The sequence below is a fragment of the Neoarius graeffei genome, chromosome 4, assembly GCF_027579695.1.
Source record: "Neoarius graeffei isolate fNeoGra1 chromosome 4, fNeoGra1.pri, whole genome shotgun sequence".
Lineage (NCBI taxonomy): Eukaryota > Metazoa > Chordata > Actinopteri > Siluriformes > Ariidae > Neoarius > Neoarius graeffei.
In genome coordinates, this window is record NC_083572.1 from 101,987,128 (window position 1) to 102,000,441 (window position 13,314).

The 13,314-nt window shown below is 45.6% G+C and overlaps 1 protein-coding gene across 3 annotated transcripts in view; it reads left to right on the forward strand.

The window, feature by feature from the left end:
- Nucleotides 1-13,314, forward strand: part of LOC132885421 (gastrula zinc finger protein XlCGF7.1-like) — a 32,247-nt gene that overhangs the window by 11,610 nt on the left and 7,323 nt on the right. The window contains exon 1 of one of the 3 annotated variants that reach the window (XM_060920083.1): nt 6,997-7,038. The exons of the other annotated variants lie outside the window; for them this stretch is intronic. The gene's annotated coding sequence lies outside the window, so the exon portion shown is untranslated. Of the gene's footprint in view, nt 1-6,996; nt 7,039-13,314 lie in introns of those variants that run through there. 3 annotated transcript variants of the gene reach the window in all.

Sequence of the window (13,314 nt, forward strand, 5' to 3'; positions counted from 1 at the left end):
GACACTTAGGGCAGGATAAGACACTAGCCCGAATAATGGCCCGGTTCTATTGGCCAGGGATTCGCGGCGATGTCCGTAGGTGGTGTATGGCAAGCTGCGAATGCCAGTTAGTAAATCCAGTGGCCATCCCAAAAGCGCCTTTGCGCCCTCTACCATTAATCGAGACCCCGTTCGAAAGAATTGGGATGGATCTTGTCAGGCCATTAGATCGGTCAACACGAGGGTATCGCTTTACTTTAGTTCTGGTGGACTATGCAATGCGATATCTGGAAGCAGTGCCGCTTCGCAATATCTCCACATGTAGTATTGCGGAAGCGCTCTTCCACGTCATCTCCCGAGTCGGAATCCCCAAAGAGATTCTGACTGATCAAGGCACTATGTTCATGTCACGCACACTGCGCGAACTGTATGGTTATTGGGAATCAAGCCGATCCGCACCAGCGTTTATCGCCCACAAACGGACGGCTTAGTCGAACGGTTTAATTGCACCCTCAAAAACATAATTAAAAAATTTGTAAGTGAGGATGCACGTAACTGGGATAAATGGCTCGAACCCCTGCTTTTTGCAGTGCAAGAGGTCCCACAAGCCTCCACGGGGTTCTCCCCGTTCGAATTATTATATGGGCGTAAGCCGCGTGGCATCCTAGATGTGCTGCGGGAAAATTGGGAGGAGGGACCTTCCCTGTGCAAAAATGAAATTCAATACGTTATGGACCTGCGCGCAAAACTCCACACACTCACACACCTAACCCAGGAGAATTTGCAGCAGGCTCAAGAACGTCAAGTCCGCCTGTACAACAGGGGCATGCGCCTTAGGGAATTCACACCGGGAGACAAAGTACTCGTGTTATTGCCCACGTCGAGCTCTAAATTAATCGCCAGGTGGCAAGGACCCTTTGAGGTCACATGGCGAGTCGGGGACGTTGACTATGAGGTGAGGCAAACGGACAGGGGCGGGGCGTTACAGGTATACCACCTCAATCTGTTAAAATGTTGGCGTGAGGAGGTCCCCGTGACACTGGTGTCAGTGGTTCCAGAGAAGGCGGAGCTGGGGCCGGAGGTTCAAAAGGAAAAATCGGCATCACCCACTGCTCCGGTCCCCTGTGGAGCCCACCTCTCCCCGACCCAGCTCGCGGAGGTTGCCCAGTTGCAAACAGAATTTTCTGACGTGTTCTCGCCCCTGCCCGGCCGCACCCACCTCATAGAACACCACATTGAGACGCCCCTGGGGGTGGTAGTGCACAGCCGCCCTTACAGACTGCCTGAACACAAGAAAAAGGTGGTTCGGGAAGAACCCGAGGCCATGCTCGAAATGGGCATTGTCGAGGAGTCCCACAGTGACTGGAGCAGTCCGGTGGTCTTGGTTCCCAAGGCCGACGGGTCGGTCCGGTTCTGTGTGGACTATAGAAAAGTCAACGCGGTGTCTAAATTTGACGCGTACCCAATGCCTCGTATTGACGAGTTGCTCAATCGACTAGGCACTGCTCGTTTTTATTCGACACTGGATTTGACAAAGGGATATTGGCAGATCCCCTTGACTCCACTATCCCGAAAGAAAACGGCCTTTTCCACACCGTTTGGCTTACACCAGTTCGTCACACTTCCGTTTGGGCTGTTTGGGGCGCCCGCTACGTTCCAGCGGCTTATGGATAGGGTCCTCCGCCCCCACGCCACCTATGCGGCCGCATACTTAGAGGACATTATTATTTGTAGTAATGACTGTCCGCGGCACCTAAAACACCTGAGGGCCGTCCTGGGGTCGCTGAGGTGAGCGGGGCTCGCAGCCAACCTGAAGAAGTGTGCGATTGGGCGGGTGGAAGTACAGTATCTGGGCTTCCACTTGGGCAATGGGCAGGTGTGTCCCCAAATTGATAAGACGGCAGCGATTGCAGCCTGCCCAAGGCCCAAGACCAAAAAGGGGGTGAGGCAGTTCCTGGGGCTGGCTGGCTACTATCGTAGGTTTATACCTAATTATTCGGATGTCAGCAGCCCGCTGACTGATCTCACTAAAAAGGGGGCACCAGATCCGGTCCAGTGGACGGAGCAATGCCAGCGGGCTTTTTCTAAGGTAAAGGCTGCACTGTGTGGGGGGCCACTGTTACACTCCCCTGACTTTTCTCTCCCCTTTGTTTTACAGACGGACGCATTGGACAGAGGGCTGGGGGTTGTTCTGTCCCAGGAGGTGGAGGGGGAGGACCGTCCAGTACTGTACATCAGCCGCAAGCTGTCGGTGCACGAGGGCAGGTACAGCACCATAGAGAAGGAATGCCTCGCCATCAAGTGGGCGGTTCTCGCCCTCCGCTACTACGTGCTGGGGCGCCCTTTCACCCTCTGGTTGGACCACGTGCCCCTGCAGTGGCTCCACCACATGAAGGATGCCAACGTGCGGATCACCCGTTGGTATCTGGCACTCCAGCCGTTTAAGTTCGAGGTGGTCCACAGGCCGGGGGCGCAGATGGCTGTGGCGGACTTCCTCTCCCGTCAAGCGGGGGGGGGGGAGTCAGCTGCAGGCCAGACAGCTGTCCGGCCTGAGTCGGGCGATGGGGGTATGTGGCAGCAGGGGCGTGGTCAAGCGTCGGTCTGTGAATGGAGGGCGGAGTCAGGGAAGGTAAGTGGCGGAATCACTGCACCTGATGGGAATTAACCTGTGTTTGTGTGTCTTCCCCAGTGACCGTGCCCTATAAGAGGAGAGGGAGAGCGGAGCAAGGGAGCTACTCCTGAACCTGGAGACGTGTGTGCGTGCATGTGTGTATGTGTAGTTAAGGCTGAAAAGCTAAAATAAACAGGGTTTTGAGAACTCAGTTCTGGCCTGCCGTGCTTCTGTGCTCCACCCACCTAGAACACTTGCTACAGCATCATATTCTGCATCATCTGCTTCACACAGGGATATTGCCATCAGCTTATCCATCATCTCAGAACTAAGAGATGCCCTCCAATCTGATTTTATTCTTTTTATAGCTGAGAACTCTCTCACAAACAGAGCTCGATATTTAGATATTTTCTAAATGTCTAAATTTTTATAATGAATACCATCAACAATTCAGAGATTTGGAAATGACCACATACTCAACGTAAATATACAGTTGAATAATGATCCTGCCAACAGAAATGTCAACAAATCCACATGTATGACACGATTAAAACCAATCATAAATGACCATTTACTTTTCAGCTCAAATACACGAAGCGGTATTAGCCAGTTTCGTAAGTGGAATATTGCGCATGCGCACATTGCTCTTTCTGAATAGAAACATCCGGTGATTCATCAAAACAATATGTCGAGTGAGATGCTTCGGAAATCATGTGAATAAACTGATAAATTTGATATGTAACCCGAATATCGGCGTATTTTGGCACTTGTCCAATCGGACAAGTAACTGAGACGATGAACTTGTCCGACATAAAGTATCACTTGTCCCGGACAAGCGGACAAGCATTAATGTCGAGCCCTGGTTGAATCCACTTCCGTTTACTTACATTGCCGTTCAGCTTGAGTGCAGACGTGCATTCAGGAATTTCCAAAGAAAAAACATGCCTTATTGTTGTGCAGTGAAGTGTTACAACAGGAGCAGTTCAGGAAGAAGTTTTTACTGAGAGAGAAGAGGCAGAGAAGAGTGGATTGGCTTTTTCTGGAAGAGAAGAGGCGGAGCGAGTGGGTTGGCTTTTTCCAAAAGAGGAGACGAGGTGGAGCGAGTGGGTTGGCTTTTTCTGAAAGAGGAGACAAGGCAGAGAAAGTGGATTGTGCGCATGAAGCCAGAGGGTTGTTTTTTTCCGGAAGAGGCGGAGAGAGTGGATTGCGTGCGTGAAACAAAATCAAGCAGTCAAAGAAGAAACAGAACAGCAACGCTCAAGCAAAAAGGAGAAGATTGGAGGTAAAAATTTTTACTTTTGCTTGCAATTGACAAGTCAAAAATCCTGAGGGATCCTGTACAATCATTGTGGAAATGAGACAAAGGGATATTTCCTCACTTAGAATGGGCTATAAATAGTATAATGCCGCGGATGGCAGGCTAATGTGGCCTTCCGGCGCACTGTCCAGTAATCGTTCCCTATATCCACTAGGGAGGGTGGTTTAATTATTCTTCAAAAGGGCTCTTATTTAGTATTACGACGAAAGTAGGAATTTATCATAACTACCAGGATTAAATCATTTGGGTGTGAGTCTTGTTGAGGTCCGGGGTCATCGCGATCAGAGTCAGTCAAGATGCTGCGAGCGGCCACCAACAACAACACTACAGATCTCCAGGAGTACATGGAGACAGTCACTGCCTACATGAGGAAGTGCATGGATGACGTTACAGTCACCAGAACCATCTCCATTTGGGCAAATCAGAAGCCGTGGCTGACAGGGGAAGTCCACAGGCTCCTGATGGCTCGGAACGCCACCTTCAGAGCTGGGGACGAGGTGGGCCTGAGGACAGCTAGGGCCAACCTGTCACGAGGCATCAGGGTGGCCAAGAGACAGTATTTCAGGAGCATTGCTGACTACTTCAATGACAGCAGAGACACCAGGAACCTGTGGAGGGGGATTCAGACCATCACAGACTACAAGCCCTCACTGCAGACCTGTGATAACTCCACCTCTCTGCTGAATCAGTTGAACGACTTCTTCGCTCGCTTTGAGGCAGACAACAGCACCACGGCACAGAAAACCTCACCACCTCCTGGCGACCAGGTGTTGACGCTGTCCCCAGACAGCGTGAGGAGAGCTCTCAGGACGACAAATGCACGGAAAGCCCTGGGTCCTGATAACATTCCTGGTTGTGTCCTGAGAGACTTGCCGAGGAGCTCACAGATTTCTTTACAGACATCTTCAACATCTCGTTGAGCCAGGCTGTTGTCCCCACGTGCCTCAAAGCCACCACCATCATCCTGGTCCCGAAGAAGCCGTCTCCCTCCTGCTTCAATGACTACCACTCACTCCCATCCTCATGAAGTGCTTCGAGTGGCTAGTCATGCAGCATATCAAGTCTGCCCTCCCCCCCACCCTGGACCCTTTCCAGTTTGCGTATCAGTCCAACTGTTCGACTGATGACGCCATCTCCACTGCCCTCCACTTAGCCCTCACCCACCTGGAGACAAAAGACTCGTACATCAGAATGCTGTTCATAGACTTTAGCTCAGCATTCAACACAATTATTCCTCAGCAGCTCATTCATAAACTGGACCAGCTGGGACTCAACACCTCCCTGTGCAACTGGCTGCTGGACTTCCTGACGGGGAGACCACAGGCTGTATGGGTCGGCAGCAACTCCTCGAGCACCATCACATTGAACACAGGGGCCCCCCAAGGACGTGTGCTGGGCCCCCTCCTCTTCACTCTGCTGACCCACGACTGCACACCAACATCCAGCTCCAACCTTTTCATTAAGTTTGCGGATAACAATGGTGATGAGACAATCTACATGAGTGAGGTGAGCTGCTTGGCAATGTGGTGCAAGGACAACAATCTCCGCCTGAACATGGAGAAGCGCACACCCAGCATGCTCCACTAACTATTGACGGTGCTGCAGTGGAGAGGGTGAGCAGCACCAAGTTTCTGGGTGTGCACATCTCCTGAAGACCTGTCCTGGAGCAACAACACCACATCACTGGCCAAAAAAGCCCAACAGCATCTGTACTTCCTCCGCAAACTGAGGAGAGCAAGAGCCCCGGCCCCCATCATGCACACATTCTACAGAGGCACCATCGAGAACATCCTGACCAGCTGCATCACCGTGTGGTACAGCGCCTGCACTGTGTCCTGCTGCAAGACTCTGCAGCGCATCGTGAGAGCAGCTGAGAGGATCATTGGTGTCTCTCTCCCTTCTCTTATGGATATCTATAACTCCCGCCTCACCCGCAAAGCCATCAGGATTGCAGGTGACCCCACCCACCCGTCTCACAGCCTCTTCAGCCTGCTGCCATCGGGGAGGAGACTGCGGAGTCTCCGGGCCAAAACCAGAAGGCTCAAGGACAGTTTCTTTCACCAGGCGGTCAGGAGGCTCAACTCCCTCCCTGTTCTGCCCCTCCTCCCCCCTCCTGCCATAGATTCTGCCCGTACATCCCCCTGCAGCATCTGACATCATGGCACCCTCACAGTCCCGTCCCCCGCCCAAACACACACACACACACACACACACACCATTCATTTGCACACTGAACTCAGGGACTGGACATTTCAGTTTACCTCGCTCATTTGCACTATTCCGCACCACCTCACCTTAACAGCTATTAGTTTGTTTATACTGCTTATTTCATGTTTACCTGCTATATCTCAAGTGCCCTTGACTGTTATTTTATGTCCCTTTGCTCCAATTTGTGTGTGTGTATATCTGTGAGTGTTTAGTCTGTGTCTATTTCTTATCTAGAGTGTTTATGCTGTTCTCATCTCATTATCTCTAGCCGGTTTATCCTTCTACAGGGTTGCAGGCAAGCTGGAGCCTATCCCAGCTGACTACGGGCGAAAGGCGGGGTACACCCTGGACAAGTCGCCAGGTCATCACAGGGCTGACACATAGACACAGACAACCATTCACACTCACATTCACACCTACGGTCAATTTAGAGTCACCAGTTAACCTAACCTGCATGTCTTTGGACTGTGGGGGAAACCGGAGCACCCGGAGGAAACCCATGCGGACATGGGGAGAACATGCAAACTCCGCACAGAAAGGCCTTCGCCGGCCACGGGGCTCGAACCCGGACCTTCTTGCTGTGAGGCGACAGCGCTAACCACTACTGTTTATGTTGTTTATTTCAGTTATTTTATTTTTATTTATTGCATTGCCTGTTTGCACCGTGGGTCAGAGAGGACTGAAATTTCATCTGTGCTGTATGTCGAGCATGTATAGCATATTTGACAATAAAGTTGACTTGACTTTTTTTTCATAAATATATACTCATTCTGAATTTGATGCCTGCAACAGGTTCCAAAAATCAGGATGGGGCAACATAAGACTGGGAAAGTTGTGGAATGCTCAAAAAACACCCGTCTAGAACATTCTACAGGTGAACAGGGTAATTGGAAAGGCTCAGTTGTGCACAAGCAAGGATGGGGTGAGGTTCATCACTTTTTTACTCAGGGATAGCGTTAGGATTTTTCGTTGTGGGTTCAGGGACCCACTTGACTGGCCAAATTGGGGTCCCTGGCACTTTTTTGTGGGTCCAAAATATTTTATATATTTTTATATATAACAGACAGAGCGAGTGTGTGTGTGTGTGTGTGTGTGTGAGATATCATTTATTCTGCATACTGCTCTCTTTCTCGCTCTGTATGCACCTGCGTGTTCACCACATCAGATGGATTAAATGCAGAGGAGGAATTTTGCTGTGCTTGAGTTTACATGTGGCAGAAATAAAAAATAAAGGCTGTTTCTTTTTAATTTACCCAAAAATGTTTATTCCACCTGAAAAGTATATGGCAAACCAGCTACCGGATTTGAGACACTATGGCATCCTGAACTATTTAGCATTTGGGACTTCTAAATATACTGGAGATGCTAAAGGCAGACAAAAGTACAGATGCTTAACAATATTTCGAGGCAGGTTTCCTGCATGCCAGAATTTTATGGGAAATTCCTGATAAAGATACCTTATGACAAAGGTAAGCTCAAACATGGACTTCTAACAGTAATAAACAAGCCAGGGCCTAGATCTAGCATATTTTATAGTGTTTAGCCGAATCTACATTATCAGTACATAATAAAAATGATGTTAACAGGGTTAGATCTTAACACTAGCCCGCTAGCCCATGGCTAGTGCAGATAGCCACGGGCTAGTGCAAAATCTCTGCTACTAGCCCGTGTTGGCTAGTGCAATAACTTGACATGGGTGTGGCCATCTTGAATCACGCAAAATCTGATACAAAATCTTTTAGCTCATTCTATTTATTGTACATGGTGTAATGCATTGTTGCTGAACATTACTGTCACAGTTCATTGACACAGGTTGTAACTGTGTACCATGATGAGTGCCTAATTTGTCAGACCTACCACAAGGTGGCACCACCATTCAGCACATTTAATATTCTGTAAGAGTAGGTGGCAGGGCAGTGGGGGCTGATGTCAGCCATGTTTGAAAAGTTTTGAGATGTGAGTAAGAGGAGATTTGCACTGAATTTGCAAGACAGCATAGTTTTTAACTGGCCTATCCATATGGCCAGTGATTGAGTGAATGAAGCATAACCTTGTGAGTATGAAAATTCAAGATGACTCCAAATCAGTCAGTTTTTAGAATTGAAATACATGTCACATTGTGCTTGTATGGCAAGGCATTAATGCCATAACATACAATTTAAAGCAATGTATTGTTATCAGTAGTTTATCATTTTGTATTTTGAAGAGTGCATTCACAATGTTTGCTCACTTGTAATTTCATTAATTTGCAGGAATGGAACAGAATTTTTAAAAATTGTGGCTGTTAAATTTTAGTTATTTTATTACCTATAAATTGTCAGTATATTATGAGCATAGAGGTAAATATCAAAGTTGATATGCCTGAAATAGAGACATGTTAAGGCCAGCTTTCTTTACCAGATTTTTTGTTGTTAATTTACTGCAGTTTTGGTTCCAGGTCCACCACTAGCCAATGCGCATAGAGCAAATAAAGTCTGAATAAAGCAGAATTGTGTTGTATAAGAATTTGCTATGTTTTTTTCCAGTCTAAGGCAACTGAATGATTTCAGTTCTAGTCCATTTTGCGAGATTACTACATGTACTAGTCTACTTAACTGTAAGCAATGACTACCTCTTTTATACTTCAAAGTGACAATTATGGTTTGAAACACAAAGTCACATATGAGAACCATAATGGATTGAATAAAGTACTGGTTTTGTTACACTGAATTGGGAGCTTCTGTTGTTTCAACTTGTTCATTGTTTAGCATTTAAAATTCTTTCAATTGTCACAGGAATTGGGCTTAAAATAGCGGGCTAGTGCAACACTCTGCGGGCTAGTGCAATTTGCAAGCCACTAGTCCGGCTGGCTAGTGCAGAAAAACCTTAAGATCTAACCCTGTGTTAATTGAGCCAAGTATTAGGTCTAATAAAATATATCGCGTCCAAAACCCACATCCAGATATATATTTTAATGCTGCACAGAGCTTTTACACTAACCTGATATAAAATGTTCTCCCCACACATGGGGATGTTTTGTTGGTGTCCTGTTTAACTGCAGCTTGCCATTTTTCTCATCTTGGGTCGCTGGGAAGTGGTGAAAAGTTAAACCAGGCTTATTTCCAAGTCTGTTATTACATCCAAAAACATTACAGATCTCTGGCATTGTTCTTTTAGATGTAATAACTACAAGTTTATCTGTAGACATACTGAATTGGGCTTACAGTCACTCATGTACACTTGTGCCGGTTGCTGGAAAGCACAAAGCTCACTAGGCAATATGGCCGTGGAAACAAAGCCACAGTTGTGATGTCATGTGAAAGCGACCACGATGTTGTGACCATTTCGTTCTGTTTACTTTTGCTTTGTTTGCTAACCAACATAATCTAACAGATTTGCCAAGGCAGTCAGGAAAAATTCTTCAAGTAGGGGAGCCCTGTGTCCCAGGGCGCATTAAAATTCTAAACATGCTTTTTTTTTTGGCATTTTTGTGCGTAAAAATGCACAATTTCTGCGTTAATGCAATCCCTGTTTCTCATTTTGGACCAACCGGGAGCAGGTTCTGTTTTGGTTTGTGCACCAAATTTTTAACTGTTTAAAGCATTTCAGCCAAAAATAAATTTGTTCAGAACCTGAAAAGTTGGTTCCCAGTTGGAACCAAAATATAGCTGGCTTTTCCAGCATGAACCATGGTGACATCAGTGGGCATGTCATTAGTTTGGAAAGGAAACTGAGCGTGGCAATGGAGAATGCAATGGAAATGGATACATCTTCAGAAAAATGGAATGAAATTAATATCTGCAAATATTGGCAATAATGGAAGAAATGTTCACAAGTAATCAATGCGCACCGCCATCTTCTACTGTTTCCTTACACTGCATTTTGCAATGTACACTGTTTTACTTCCACTGAAATACATCAAAATGAAATAAGACATCCTTTCAGGGCTTAACATTAACTTTTTATTAAGCCATTGTCCAGTTGGACAAGCAGCAAGATATTTCACTTGTCCTCACCATAACCTTATTATTATTATTATTATTATGCATTTATTAGTTCAATGAAAGTGGCTAAAGTTTATCAGAAAGCAGGTATAGTTATGATAATCACTATGCTTTAATGATTTATAATTTTTCAATAAAACTAACTGTAACAAAAAACAAAAACTATCCAATGCCCCATTATGGTGCATGTGTTATAACCCATTACCCGATCTGCAGTTTTAAGAGTTAGACTCACCCAAATTCAAAGCTTCTGGAGGAAATAGTTAAATCTTGATTAATCCAGTAAAACTTGAAATATATATTAATTTAAAGAAATGAAACTGAAAGAAAACAAGTTGTACATAAGAGTGACAGAATCGCGTTGTGAATGAAAACGAACCATAAGTGAGTTTGGCATGGTCATAAAACTCCCACAAAATATTTTATGACATTTGTGATTAGTTATTGTGAACCATAAAAAAGGAAAATACAATGGATGTCTGCATGAAATGATGGTCCACTACAGATATTTATTTTATTGAGGTATTTGATCACCATTTCTCTGATTTTGATTAATTTAAAGTCTAATAATCTATAATTAGATATTACAGCATGGTTATTTTTACACATGCACCTGCTGTACTCGGCTTCCCGGGAACTTCATGAACAATAACACAACTGGATCACTGAGGTCATTGACCTAGTTTTGTTGGAACTTTACGGAAGTAACTCCTAAATAATTAATATAAAAATGGTGATGTTCAACTCATCCCATTGGACAGGCAGATGTGGATTTATCACCATTGTGCATCAGCATTGTGAGCTGCTTTGCATTTTTTGGGGTGAGGTGTTCCCACTGATAATTCCCAGATGTCTCCCCCCCCATCAGCATGCACACTGATCATAAGAAAACATGGCAGGATGTTGATAGTTTGTTGACAACCCAGTTTACACAGAGATTCGATTTGCCAAAAAAAAACCCAAAAAACCTCGCTGTATAACTGCGTGGATTGAATTTCTGGGGTTTTGAAATCGGATCCTAACAGACTCATTTTCCATTTCAGAATGGCAGTTCTGTTTCCGACAAGCGATTCCATGATTTCCAGGTTTTTTCCGTGATCGCAGAAAATCATCCCTAATGATGTTATCCTGTCTGTGTCTCGCGTGACCATTGCCTGTTTTTCAACTCTGCCTTTGTCTCGTATTTTGGAACTGTTTGCCAGTATGCTTTTCAGCAAACTCTTTCAGCACTTACATCTGTCTATCGCCCATTAACATGACAGTCTAATGTTAGTTAATGCTACTAATAACATTAATTGTTTATTTAATATTAGTCAGAAATATTAATTTTAAGTTAGATCTAGTCTAACATGTTAATGTTAACATGACTGACTGACTAGATTTTCTATAGATCTATATGTAGAGTCTAGATCAATTAGTCCTAACTGTTCTTCCATTCTAGCAAACAGAGATGCTAGGTTCTGTGAGCCCCTTGCTGCTTTTCCCAATTCTTTTTTTCTTTTGCGTGTTTGTGGGCATTGCTGCTTTTCAAATGTACCTTGCTTCACTGACTCGTTTTTGTAATGAGGCAAAATGGTCAACAGAGCATGTCTGTAACCCTGCGTGAAGAGTGTGCTGTGATTGGTCAGCATGTGTTATCTTCATTACCAGTTGGCAACACTTGTTAGGGCACACTTTCTTTCTGTGGCAGAACATATGTACCCGAGCACTTGGAAAGTTCTAGAAAATTATGTCAGGGTGCATACAAGTCATGATTCTGAAAGGAATCCTGACTAATCAAGGCACAACTTTTTATGTCACGTACACTACGCAAACTGTACGAATTATTGGGGATAAAATCAGTTCATACCAGTTTTTACCATCTGCAAACAGACAGGCTCGTTGAATGATTTAACCAAACACTTAAAAACATGGTTCATAAGTTCATTCACATGAGATGCTAGATACTGGGATAAGTGGTCAGACCTTTTGTTGTTTGCAGTGTGTGAGGTCCCACAAGCATCCACCAGGTTTCCCCCATTTGAATTGCTGTCTGGGCACAAGCCCTGTGGCATCAAAGACATCATTAAAGAGAACTGGGAGGTGGGACCTTCTCAAAGCAAAAATGAAATTCAGTACGTTCTTGACCTGAGAGGAAAACTCCATGCACTGAGTCACATAACCCAGGACAGTTTGCTACAGGTGTAAGAACGTTAATCCTGCTTGTACAACAGTGGGACATGGCTAAGGGAATTTGCACCAGGATGTAAAATGCTCATTTTATTGTTCACGTTGAGCTCAGAATTACTTACCAAGTGGCAAGGGCCATTTGAGGTCACACAGCGAGCTGGGGAGGTCGACTATGAAGTCAGGCGCACAGATAAGGGCGATACATGTCAAATTTACCACCTCAGTCTCCTGAAACTGTGGAGAGAGGAGGTTCCTGTGGTTTTGGCAAAAGTAGTTCCTGGGGGGGAGAGCTGGGACTGGAGGAAAGTCCAAAAGTTGCAGCCCAATTCACCCCATTCCCTTCTGGAGACCACCCCTCACCGTCCCAGTGAGCTCAGGTTGCAGGCGGAATTCTGCGATGTTTTCTCCCCTCCCTAGTTGCACTGACCTCATAGAGCACCACATAGAGACTCTCCCAGGGGTAGTGGTGTGCAGCCACCTGTATCTTCTCCCTGAGCACAAGAAAAATGTTGTTCGGGATGAACTCAAGGCGATGCTTGACATGGGAGTTCTGTGTGGACTACAGAGAAGTCACCGTGTTGTCTAAATTTGACTGCTTGATTGGTTAGGCACAGCTCGCTTTGATTTGATGTTGGATTTAACAAAATGATATTGACAGATCCCCTTGACTCAATTATCCCAGGAGAAAAAAAATGTTTTTCACTTGGTTTGATTTACACTAATTTGTCACCGTTCTGTTTGGATTGTTTGGGGCCCAAGCAACATTTCAGCGTCTCATGGACTGAATCCTCAGTCCCCACAATGCATATGCCGCTGCCTATTTAGACATCATTATTTATAGTAATGATAGGCAGTGGCATATACAAGCTCTCGGGACTGTCCTGAGGTTGCTGAGATGTGTGGGGCTCATGGCAAACCCAAAGAAGTGTGCAATTGGATGGGTGGAAGTATGATATCTGGGCTTCCACTTGGGTCAAGGGCAGGTGTGTCCCCAAATTGATAAGACTGCAGCAATTGCAACCTGCCCAAGACCTAAGACCAAAAAG